Source organism: Anser cygnoides, chromosome 11 (genome assembly GCF_040182565.1).
Source record: "Anser cygnoides isolate HZ-2024a breed goose chromosome 11, Taihu_goose_T2T_genome, whole genome shotgun sequence".
Classification (NCBI taxonomy): domain Eukaryota; kingdom Metazoa; phylum Chordata; class Aves; order Anseriformes; family Anatidae; genus Anser; species Anser cygnoides.
The window spans coordinates 17,645,583-17,659,185 of record NC_089883.1 but is presented as its reverse complement, the minus strand read 5'-3'; the positions used below and the strand labels follow the sequence as shown (position 1 = coordinate 17,659,185).

The window sequence follows — 13,603 nt, the reverse complement described above, 5'->3', positions numbered from 1 at the left end:
AGCCTCTCTGATAACATTAAAATACTCTGAAAAGAATACCAAGAAATGGGGGAGACAGAACTACTTGGGAATTTGTTTACATAATATACTGGCAAGCTATATGAATAAAAAGAAAGCTGTGTGTTCTCTCTTTGCCTGGGAATTGTTAAAAATTGAAAGTGAAAAATTTACCATTGGGTTTCACTCCTCAAACTTTGTTTTTCTGCTTATCACAGAACAGATTTTATTACAGATTTATTTCTAGAGAGCACCACTACAGTGCTGCCATGTGGAAAGGTCGGCTCAGTTTTAAACCAGGACACAAAACCAGCCTGTTAAGAAATATTTTGCAGCAGAATATTTACACCCCGATGACACCCATTACAAACAACAGCTGTAAAGCAGACACTGTTGCTAACTTAGTGCCAACAACATTTTCATGAAAACGGTCTTCATATGTAAAAAAAATCAGAAATAATCAAACGTTAACAAATTTTTTGGACTAACATAAAGATTTCTAATACTCTTGCCAACCCTGCAGAGAATTACAAAGAAAGTTCCATGGGACCATGGAGACCACCCCTGTCTATATCTCCCATGGTACTTGCTGAAGATATACCCCCAGGTCTACTTACTTAAGAATGTAAAGTCAAAAGCAAGTGATGCCAGAGATCTTTAAATTCACACAGTTGCTCTTTGTCATGGTTGTTTTCACATAAGTTAGGAAAAAAATTAGGTTGGAAGGGACATCTGAAGAGACCTGATTCAACCCTCCACTCAGCAGAGCCAGCTCGTGTGCATAGAAGATTTGATGGCCTAAAAAGTTCAAGGAGATTCTCAGCAGGCAGAGAGCACCCAGGGGCTCCTAGACCACGCTCCCATACAGTTGCTAGGTGTCACTCTAGAAGGCAGTATTTTATAATTACAAAACATATTACTGCATAAATCACATTTTCTCTATACTTCTTTTATTGTTTTTTATTCAATATGGGAGCAGACAACAATTCAGAGACCAGTGCAGGGTTTGAAAAACACAAGTTATTTAAAAGGAATATTTGAATGGCTCTGCAGCTACATTCAAGCCTTATTCATGATGACCAGCTCACAGAGGAACTCCCTGTAACTAGTTAAAATTGCACTTGTAAGTTGAAATAAATTATGCTCTGTCTTTAAATTCACCACATATTTGCTAAGGAATGCACATTATATAGGCAATGGGTGTTGTAGAAAGTGGACCAGAAAATATTAAAACACAAGGATTTGAAAGTGAGATGCTATGACAAATTGGATAGCTCCAAATAAAGTTCTTCCACCAAACAAGCCTTGCAGCTGTAGCAAATCACTGGACAGACTACCAAATGTAATGTGTATTTAAATTCAAACCTTCATGTGATAAGAAAAAGAAATCTAAGAAAGCTGTACCTGCAAGGTATTTAAGTACCAGTGACCAGAACCAAACACATGCTGCGCACCGCTGGCATCACACACAGGCCGTCAACTTCAGCATGGCTTCGAAACATAGTGTCTGCTTAGCTTCCCATTTCAATCAAATTATTTTGCTTTATGTCAGTGCAGTGTAAATAAGAACAGAACGCTGTATTTAATAGTGTAGTCACTGAGGGTAATTCTTTTATAGATAGTCTCTCTCTGCACCCCTCTTACCCTGCTCGTGTAGACAGACTGTAGATGAAGCCAGACAACAAACAGCACTCAAACAGTGTAACACCTTATGAGAAAAAACTGACAGTAAATCAGACCTGTCTGCCTTGCAATGAACCAACTGTTTTCAATCAGCAGAGTAAGACTTCATCTACCGTAGGGATGAATATAGAAAAACAACAACACCCTGAAATAAATAAATAAAAAAAAAATGAAACTCGACAAATTAGATCTCATGGTTCAGAAGCTAAAAATTCCAGAACAAATCAATATAAGAATGTTCCCTACAATGTAATTCCTACTCACAGCACCAGGCTGCCATTTGTTTCTTTTGGGTAATACTGAAATTGATTGGAACTGAGTGCAGGATGCTCTCACAATAATAAAATATTTGTAAACAAAAGATTTTTATTTCATTATAAAGCTGTTAGACCCGGAGCACTGGACAAATTCCAATCTGTGTAATTACATTCTGTCTACCTAAATTCTCTCTGTAGCCTTAATCAGAAATGATGTTTTTCTTCATTTCCTATCTTACATTATGGATCCATCACAGAAGTCCCTCCACTTGAATGAAATGACCTCTCATAGCCAGCACAAAGCACAATCTGGGATGCAACGGAGTTGTTACATTTGTAAAAGTGACATAAAACTTTGAAAATGGTTATGGTAAGGAACTTTCAGACTCTTCTCTTTGGTGGGGAAAAAAAACAGGAAAAAAGTAGGCTTCTATCGGTATGACTGGAGCCGGCTAAAGTTTCTTTGCAGGATCATAGGGTAATTCAGGCGGGAATGGATTTCTGGAGGAGCGTCACTCCAACTCCTGCTTAAAGCAGGGTCAAATATAAAATCAGACCAGGTTGCCCAGGGCCCTACCCAGCCTGCTGTTGGAAACTTCTAAGGATGCAGACTGCACAACCTCTCTGGGCAACCCGCTCCCATGATTGTTCCCCTTGATTGTTCTCAAGCAGGAAAATATTTTCTTCATTGAAAAGTCCCTAATAAGGACTTTGAATGTGTCCTTCCTGTAGCCATGTTGTGCCTTGCATATCATTCAGTGTAATATAAATAATTGAAGAAGCATTTCCCCACAATGCTTCTCTACTGTGAAAGTCACTCATGCATTGCAAGCAAACCCTGTACACACAGCGCAGCTACACAGGTCCGGCCTGAGGCCTGGAAAATGGGGATTTCACTCACATCTGTCACGTGTTAGCGACTGTGGAAAGAAGAGCTGGAGTAGTCAAGCCATCCTCCACAGCACCTTTCCCTGTGAATGAACCAGGCCTCTTGGGTATGGAAGAGCAGGACAGGGGGAAGGATTAAGATAGAGTTACTTGAAATAACAAGTCTAGTCTCCGCCCGCATTTCCTCCATAAAGGTCTTGCTCTAGCAAGTGCACAAATACTGTTTATCTGTGTAACACACGTAAATTCATACTCAGATTTTCAGATCAGGTTTGAGTTGAAGAAAATGATTGTCTTTAGAAAAAGCTCTCATAATATGTGGTGGAAAAGCTGTACACTCTATCTCCTATAAATTAGTAAAAAGCAGACGCCTTTTTCTTTGGAGAAGCACATAGAAGCATGTACTTCTCTATTCAGCTTTCTGGCCACAAATGCAGATATTGATTTTTTTTCAGAAGAGGGGCAGAGGGGACAGACAGCAGGGGAGCAAAGAGGATGAAATCTTTAACTCGCAATTTTGGTAATGAGATACTCCTTGAAAATACATATGAATACTTCCACAACCAACTGAATATATTGACCATAACTAAGCGAGCTACAGTGTATATGCCAACTCACATATGTATATAGAGATACACAGCTCCTATACTTCCACTGAAAATAGCAATGACCCTTTATATGTACAAAATAATAAATATTCAGAACTTACAGAACACAAATTAGCATTCAAACAATCCTGGCATCTAATAAATAGCATTTTATTTTAGACAGAGGATAACAAGATCCAACAGAGATCCAACAAACTGGAGTTCCCCAAACTAGCTACAGCCACCAACTTGAATTAGCTAGAAGTTGTCCTTCTGTACCTTGCCCCAGTGCTCTCCCCCACATTGAAGTGGATGGCCAAAGCACTAGTTTACTTGGCAGAAGTTATGCACAGAGACTGAAGACTGTCCTCACCACTACTACAGATTTTCAAAACTAACTTTTTTAGCCCTATTTGAAAAGAAACTATGGAAAATAAAGGTGAAGCTTTCCCATCTCCTGGTCGGAGGTTCCAGGAGTATATTCACATACGTAGTTTCTGAGATCCTATACTCCTTCTAAATCAAAAGCTGGTATCATTTACCCTTTCTAGGGAGTTCCACTGAGTGAAATAAGCTTCCAAACACTCCATAGGTATTTGCTCCCAGTCACCAAAATGTATTTGTATTCTCTGTTATTAATCTTGATGCATAATCATAAAGTACATACCTGCAACATATGTTCCATTTCAATCAATGCAGAACAGGGTTGTAACGGATATATAAACATGGATATGTGTAGTTAAATGTGGTTATATAAATAGGTTATATTTATCCATTATAAATCAACAGGCAGTACTGCACAGCAGAAAAACGTATTACACTATCACAGAGGATGTATACTTGTTTTACACTTGAATAATTACTACTATTCAAGCCATGAATAATATAAGCAAAAGTTCTTAGGTGAAAGCTGGAAGAAGGTTTTACAGCTCAGTGGGAAATATCATTTTAGTAAAAAAAAAAAAAAAAAAAAGAAAAAAGAAAAAAATGAGAGTCACTGTGTCTTGTATAAGATCTCGTAGTGCTAAAAAATACACTTTAAGAAAATACTACACTGGTGATAACATTTTAAAAGAAACTGCCACATTATGATGCATTAGGTGCTGCCATGCCCAAGCCGATGAAAAAAAACTAGAAGCAGAAGTCTCTCACTGCAGAAACGGCTACAATTCCATCATCATTACCATCATCATCTCTCACAGCCTTATTTATTGTCCAAGAAATCAATGAGATATTTATTAAGATTGCATCATAAAAATGACAGAAGCTATAAATGAAAGCAAGCTTTAGTTTATTTTTTTTCAAGCTATTTCAGTAACTACTTCAAGCTAAATCTTTTTTCGAATGAACAGTCACAAAGGAAACTGACTAGCAAAGTCAGACTGACAAATGAAGAGACTTGCTTGTTTACTGAGACAAAACATAAATTTCCTTCAATTACTACCAAAAAGAGATAGGCAATAAAAATGCGTATGAGTAAGAATATGCTCACAATAATTATTAATCCAGCAAACAGTATTTTATCACTACCATGAAAAAGCTGATGCGTTGCTAAAGCTCTCTCTGGTCTTTTTCAGCCACTTGTTTTAACTGAAGCAGGTCAGACATTTAAGCAGCTGAGTTGACAGATCTGATGGGTGGCAAGTATCTGGGAGAGACAGAAGTGGTGACAAGCACTGCAGAAGAGGCTTTAGGAACAAGTTGTGAATAAAGTGAAGGAAAGAAAAGAGAACATTCTTACCATTTTATTTAACCATAGACACTAATTTTCAGTGGTGCTTATTGCTGCACAGACACCCATGAACAGTGTTCATTATGAACAAAAACTTAATTCTAGGTACTGGTTAATGCTCATATAGGATATCAAACCTCTGCACCAGGATGGGCCAACTTCTGTCTGGAAGGCAATGGGAGTCTTTGTTGTCAGGGTCCTTGCAGTGGCACCTTCCCCTGGATTGTAAAAGACTACCGAAACCGCTGTTCTGCTCAAATGTTACAATCCAGCTTGCCCAGCATCTTGCATGATCACTCCAGCACACACACGCACAATACATTGCTATTATCCTAACTATATACAAAACATTAACATTGCTATACCTTATTCTTAAATATGTTCACTATGTAGAAAAGTCTGTCCTAACTGACATTTCTGCATCTGCAGAAACAGTTTCTACAGATCACTTACAAATGTCTTGCTTATATTCCGTTTGACCAGTCCTGCAGCAGGTACTTTCTGGGAATCCCTGGGACATGCCATTGAGGGCGGTAGTTTAAGCATACAAATTGGATTAGATGCAGCAGAAGCTGCCTGGAAAAATCTTAAGAACTGTCCAAAATTTCCTCTTGGAAAGGTCCTGAAGCTACCAAATACTTCACCCTGAAGGTGCCTGGGAGTTCAGTCAGTCACCCAGATGCAAACTACTCCATTATCTCCTCTATGCAGAAGCTGAGCCAAGGAGATCCCCTAGATAATGAATTAATGACTTACATGTACTGAGTATGCATACAAGCACAGTCCTGATATCCAGTTACACCACTACTATAACTATAGAACAAACAATTTTCATATTTACAACACAAATCCCCCAGCTCTCGCCATGCCTACAATCTGCAGTTCCTATCGATTTCAGTCAGAGCTGATCTGATCTCTAATTGTCTGAAAGCCCCATAGAGAGGTGATTCAGCACACTCATTCTAAGATCAACCTACTGTGAGAAGTAAATAACATTTTAAGATACTTGATAACTTGATAAAATACACTTACTAACTCTAAGGCTTGCTGTATTGCAAATGACCTTGATTTTCTGCTAGATACCGAAATACACCCTTTATAGAAATAATCAGTGTTCCATCAGCCACAGAATAAATGCAAGTAACTGTAACGCAAAGGAGATTCTTTTGCTTGTGCTCAGATTAAGTCTTCATATTAATCCTAATGCTTATCAGAGAGAGATAGACCTCAGTGGCATTGGATGAGGGTTATCTTCCACAAAATAAAATCTCTCTCCCAAATAGAATAATAAAGAAAAAAAACAATGCTCTCAAGAACAAGAGTTATAGATTCTGAGATGACGAAAAGTCCACACATTATATACAGAAAACGCTATCTTTTTCTTTCCACCAGCTTCTTTCTTTCTCTTTTCCTTTCTTTCTTTCTTCTGTGAGAAATAAAATAAATGGCTGCTTCTTTGAGTTTAATGACATAGTTATGCTCTTCAAGAACACACTCAAATTCATTGGATGAATGACAATAAACCCACGTCACAAAACAGTTTTTTTGCTTTCTAATAAAGCTGACACACAGTCCGGATGTATTTGAATTCCTGACCAGGAAAGCTTCTAAACTGTTTGCCTACCCACCTGGCTTTTTCTCCAGGCTTGCAGACTAACACACACAAGATTTAATAGAAATAGAAATATTAGAAATAGAAATATATATAGAATATATATTCTATATATAGAATATATAGAAATATATATAAATAGAAATATATATAATATATTAAATATATAAAATATATAATATAAACAGAAATATATATAGAAATTAGAAATAGAAATATTATAGAAATAGAAATAAATAAACAAAAATACCCTTTCTTTAGGCTCTCAGGCATTGTTAGAAAGCAAAACGCTGCTGATTGCAAATGAAGGGCCTGATATCAATCTCCTTCATGTATCACAACTATAAATCCCTTTACATGTAAAGAAATAATATGATTATTTTAATATATAGAAGAAAAAGTCAACTCCTAACAAGTTACTGAGTGCATACAGGGTGCAAAGTACATCCAGGGTAGATGGATGGAAAGGATATCCTCAAAGATTCCTGATAACATTTAGACACAGACTAAGCCTTAAATTTGCATTTTTTGTGTGCATTAGCTGCCATTACCAGCTGATTATAACCTAATTGTAGCATACTGCATTTTAATTAACAATATACAAATGTAAATTATAAATTAAATGAATAATTAAGGAATAATTACTATTCATCAGGAACATTTACTATTCTAATTCACTTGTCATCTGAGAAGTATTAAAAACGAATAGCTATCCAGCCTTGCAGGGTAGAAGTATCACAATTGCATTTCTAACTAACTCTTCCTTTCAGCCAGATTCACATTAGTAAAACCAAAGAAAACCTGAAGACACCTAGACTGAATTAACCTAGACCTGCACCAGTGGCAATGAAGCCAGTATTTAGCTTACTGTTTAACATGGAAGAACCGAAAGAAAGAACCGAAAGAAAGAAAAATAAAAAGGTTGGGTAGGTGTACAGTTCTACCCTCTGAAGCAATTCATCCACAAATTGGTTTGAAGAGAGAGACAGACACAATCACACAAAAATGATTTTAATTCCCTTTAAATACTTAGTTACCTCTGCTCAGAATGGCTGCCATTTGTTTTTACTGCAGAGACTTAAAATGTAAGCCATTCAGCTTATTATTTCTTGCTCCTTGATCTCAGTAAGAGCAGAGTTGTACTCTCTGCTTGGATACGCAGGGCAGCCAGGCTACCCAATTACTTACAGATGAGCATGCCAAAACCTGCTTGTTGCCTGCGGTCGTACACATTGCTCTCCCAGTCACAGACAGATATGCAAGATACAAATTTTAATACTGGACCTTAACCACAAATAACATTTCTGGTAGGTAGACATGATGCACAGATATCTAACAAAGGTTCATCGGTAAGTGATAATGATTTGATACATACTGAGAGATCACTGTCATGCTCTGTAAATCACCAACACAGTGATACAAAATGCACCGTTGGTAAGACCTAGCTGTGAGGAGTATTATCCTTAGAGCAAATAAGTACATTAAAAATACACTTTGACTTACTGGGAACAGTTATTTCCCTTTTTTATTTATTATTCAGAAAATGGTATATACCCGTGCATATACAACTCTTCAGAAAATGACTCTTCAGAAAAACATAGTGCAAGGAAGTAGCATATAGTCTGTAATTAGACCAGATACCTTTCCAAGTGAGAAAGCACAGATGTTTACATTTGAGTGTTTTCAAGATGATGTAGTACATTAAACTGAATAGGAAGAGACAATGAAATCTGTCAGCTAACACATAAGACTAGTTATTACAAAGGGTATATACCTGAAGGGGATAATTATCAATATATGTCAGTGATTCCCAGCACAGTTAAGTCACTTGTTTATTTAAACGTTTTTTTTTAATTGCACATTCAGTACTGGACTTTTTTTTCTCTTCTTTCTTAAGTGAAACCACTGTCTCATCTCATTTACATTATCCCTGGATTCCAGTGTGGAGACATTGTGTATGAAGACAATATGTGGCCTTTAGCACATTTAGCCTTCCTGACAGCAACAAAATCCCCTGATGATGAAAATAGACAGCTCTTTCTTGCATCTCTGGACTTCTTCAATATATTTCAGTGAGCTTTAAATGTACTTTTTTGATTACTTGAAGAAGAAACTACATATAAGAGACTGACATGGGGAATATGTAGTGTTTGTTCCTAAGCGACAGAAAAAAAACCAACTGTGTGCAGTTCTGAGCTCTCTAACCTTTCCTATAATCCACTTAAAAGACAGAAGCATGCCTTTGGCACACGTTATAGTCAGAACTGCAGTGGAGCAGACATAATGACACACAACCGAAATAGAGATTTTGCTTCTGTGGCAGCCGCAGCAATAGCTTTATGATTAGGAAGCTCTATTCACTTTTTAGTTTGCGTTAATCCTTTTCTATGCTAGGTTTAGTATTTCAGCAGTACTTACAATTTGTGACTACCTCTGCCCGCCTCATGCTATAGTTGGAACTACAGCCCATTCTCATGTGTACACGGATGATTATTAGCACAGTGGATGAAGCTGGCCTTTCCTTTGCACTGCCTCTCTCTGCTCCTCAGCACACTAGGGAAACCATTTGCATCAGGCTCTGTTCTGCTTTCTCCTGTTTGAGCTGCCCACACATACTCTCCACAGAAAACTCCTTACAAGCATTTCAAAAATGACCTTACTGAATATATTCTTATAACCCTAATTTATATATAATTTGTACTACACTGATTTTCTCTCCCATTCTCAACCTCTATTACCTCAGATAACTGAGAGATGACTAAGTAATTGGGAAGTATATTAAATGTTTTGAACTGTTGCTATAAATAGGGTTCTTTAGCACTGGAAAAACTAAACACTTTCTAAGTTTTTTTGTTTGATGGGTACACTGTTTTAAAATACAAAAATGCTTTATCTGATACAAAGCCATGACAAGCAGATTTAGCACAGGACTGTCCAAAGCTGTCTTCCTTCACAACCACTGCAGCAGGAAGAACAGGAACATAAAGGCTCTCCAGCTGCACAGTTTCCTGCACAGAAGAGAATGGCTGGCAGATCAACATTGGTGATTTGCCCTACAAAAAACCTGCTTCCAGCAACCCACAATCAAATCAGCCATATTCACTAGGACTCAGTGTCACTTCAGTAGGACAGACTCCCAGACATTGTGGATCCTTTCCCATCTCAGGAGGAGGGTTTACTATCAAGACTGCTTAGTCCCCAACTGCAATCCCCAATGAATAGCCAATTCAAAAGAGAAAGCTGGTATTTAAAAAAAAAAATCACTTCTTTTCTAATAATCCATTAAATATTATGGCCATAGTTTACACAAGAAATGTATAATTGTTCATCAGTACTGTGGATATGTGGAAAATTCCACTGAAAAAGTGTAACTCTATGGTGTGAGAACAGACGTGACACAACAAAGTATTACCCTCCATAGTATAACTACAGTATGTCTTGTCAAGGAAAAACTTTATGCTCCTTTTACAATTTATACCAACTTGTCATCATTAAAGAGTGAAATATAAATAATCAGATTTTCTTTTAGAACTAAGTCTCATACAGTCTGAAAACTTTCCAGATGCTTTAGGATTGTATTTATGCAAAATTGCAGTGATTCTCCCAGGGCCTGTAGCTGCCACCTGCTATTTAATTTAAAGGCTCTCTGGATACTAGTATATGAAATGGTGGGAAATGAAACTCAAATTCAATGGATGTAATTCATTGGTGCATCTGTAGTCAGTTCTGTTTGTTCTTATTGCTGCTGTTTTTACTAAAATTGTAAAGCATCTCAAGTTGCCAAAAAATATAAATTCAAGTTATTTTAAAATAAAGCCTGATTAAGAGATTTTTAGAAAGTTATGTCCAGAATTACCCAGAATTACACAAAATTTGAGAGAGCAAATGAGGTCATGAATAAGCGCGACCATGCATCTGTCACTACAGGATATTAGATATACCTTCATAAATTACTCAAAACAAAAGACAAGCCTTACACCTACCTCTGTCTTGGCTGGAACGTAGATCCTTGTGTTCCCTAAGAACTGGCCTTTGTCACCATGTCATGATACGTCCTGAGAAGAGGTTGTGTTCTCACGAGCTCAAGTGACCTGAAAGAAGATTAAAAAAAACAGTTCAAGGTTAGATTTGTATTTGCCAAATTTTAACTACTGAAGTATTCTCTGCATTTAGCATAGAGATTTGGAGTTAAACGTATTTCAGTTAAAAAATCTTTTAAATTTGCATATTTTAAAAATCAACCATTTTGTTGTTAATAATCCCATACAAAAGCTACATTTATTTTTAATCTGCATAGTGTCAGAATAATTATTTTCTTCTGAATTAACTGGTGGCTTCTGGAGTATTCAGTTTCTAGAGATCCTTTCTACAGTTAGTTACTTAAAATTTTCCAAAGAAAAACTTATTAGTATAAGCTCGATGTATTTTCACAATTACAAAATTCTCTACTTGAGTAGAAATGAGTAGTATATTGGCATATAGTTTACAGACCTATAAGATAATAAATACTATAGTTACCACGTGACTTTGGTTATTTATGGACAGGAAGTGTTCCCAGAAGCAGTATTTCAAGATCAGGGATCCATTTAAATACCACCAGACTGAGTGACTCATTTCAAATACAAGTATCTGACACAATGGAATGAGCTGGTTCTTAGCTCTCACGGCTACGAGGAATATGGAATTTATACTCTTGAAATACACTTTAAACGTTGACATCACAAAGTTTAAAATAAGTTAACAATAGCTGACTATCGAAATGTATGTGTAGAATATAGTATCTCTAATAAATATAATTTCTGAAAGACTGTAGTATCGAGAGCATAAATACAATACAAAGATCACAGCCTATGGTGCTTATAAGGCTCCATCTAGGTCAAGAAAATGACAAAAGATGACTCAGGAAGGCATCTCAAGGTTTCTCCTTGTGAGTTAGACTTAGTGAAATAATCCCTATGAACAATGATGTTACTTTACACCAGCGATTCAAGTTTATTTGAATTACATGCTCAAGGCTGATGACTAATATTATAGCACTTTTTATTTTTCTCTCAAAATTTTATTTCAGATTTTTATAGCACATTACACAGCATTCAATTGGACAACAGCACACAACTGAGCAGATGGATTTTAAATCACACAACTGAAATTAGAAAGGGAATGTTCCTCTGCAAGTATTACTACATCAACATGGAAACTTACAACACTGTAAATACAGTGGGTTCTCTCTACAAATAATATTCACTGTGCTGACTGTAGTTTTAAAGATATTTAACCACTTGCTTCATCGTTAAGTATACAGTAATAATTCAGAAAATTTCATTTTCTTTTGGTTTTATTTATTTTTAGTAAGCAAGATTTTCAATTTAATTGAAGCAAATTTTTAAATGCAAATAGAACTAATTTCACTAACACGTGAGAAGCAAAAGGTTTGTAGGTTCAGCTCCCCCTGAACCCAATGAAAACTACAATCACTTATTCTAGGGACATAGATTAGTAAATTCCATCACAGAAAAGATATCCCAAATTCTCAGAATTCTGTGTTCTATTTTAAATGAATAAATGTAATAGCATAGTGCCGAGGCCATAGACATGGTTTGAGTGCAAACCACTAAACATTCACAACAAACCAGATGGGCAAACAAGCAAGCAGAAGCTCCTTGCACAGCTTGGCAAGACTGTCCAACTTGAATGAACTAGAAAACCACTGCTATTGAAATCCAAGTCAATTTCTTCCACTGCAGCCAAGACACAAAGAAGTTGAATAAAAGTGAAACTTATGAAAGCATCAGCATAATTGACATAATTCCTGTCGAAGGGAGATCTATTGATTTCAACAACAGATAGATCACATTTTTTTGAGAAGAAACCCACGTAAAGGAAAGGCAAAGACAAGATTCCAATCCATTTTACCACATATATATTGTAATGCTAATGCCTTATCTCACCCTCTCAGCAATATTAGCATTGTCATGAGTTTATACCTGTAATCAAGGTGAATAGCACTTGCAGACTACATACAAGCATCATATAGTTTTAAGTAAGCCCCATATCTACATTAATGAGACCACAAAGGAAACTGTACTGTTAAGTACTGTACCCACACAGTTTATTGCTAGTACATCAGGACGCTAACAGTGTGAGTGACCTTGAAGCACATTAACACTCATCAGAACAGCAGTTAGCCAGTTTCTGTTGATACAAATATTTTGTCTTTGCTGAATATCCTTCCCTGCTGGTATTCAGAACAGTTATCATCAGGTCCTAAAGCAGTAATACTCCTTATTGAGATAAAGTATTGAGATAAAAATAGCTCTTAATAGCACAAAACATTTACACCCCTACTTAATGTGTGTAAGTATCACTAACACTCTCTTATCTCACATTAAGCCCAGAATGTTTTATGGAAAACTTCCTGAGGTATCTTAGCAAAGCTCTTCTCATCACCCTCCTCAGCTACCAGACCCCACGCACACCTGCATGCAATCCAGCAGCTGATCTGAAAGCACGGGTCTGTCCCACAACCAGGGCTCATGTGCCACCTGTTTGAAGTCACGTGTAGCTGAAACAGAGACAGTTTATCTAGAGCAGGAAGTGCTGGCCATAAATCAATTGTATTCAGAGAAAAGTGAAAGTAGTATTGCCCTCCACTAAACATAAAATGACTGTTTTTTAAATGAATTTCTACAGAACACTGCTACAGGCTTTGTTTTTTTGTTCAATTATCTCTGTAAGGCCATTTCCCAGTTTCTTTTCCTCCCTCTACAAATTTAACTATTTAGCAATTAAGGTGACAAACACAAGAGTTCGTACCACACAAGTACATCATAATTAGTTTGCTACTTCT

At 36.7% G+C, this 13,603-nt stretch overlaps 1 protein-coding gene across 1 annotated transcript in view; it reads right to left on the bottom strand.

Annotated features, from left to right (window-relative positions):
- MYO1E (myosin IE) overlaps positions 1–13,603 on the bottom strand; it is a 259,158-nt gene that overhangs the window by 199,341 nt on the left and 46,214 nt on the right. The window contains exon 3 of the mRNA XM_067004122.1: positions 10,740–10,847. The gene's annotated coding sequence lies outside the window, so the exon portion shown is untranslated. The remainder of the gene's footprint in view (positions 1–10,739; positions 10,848–13,603) is intronic.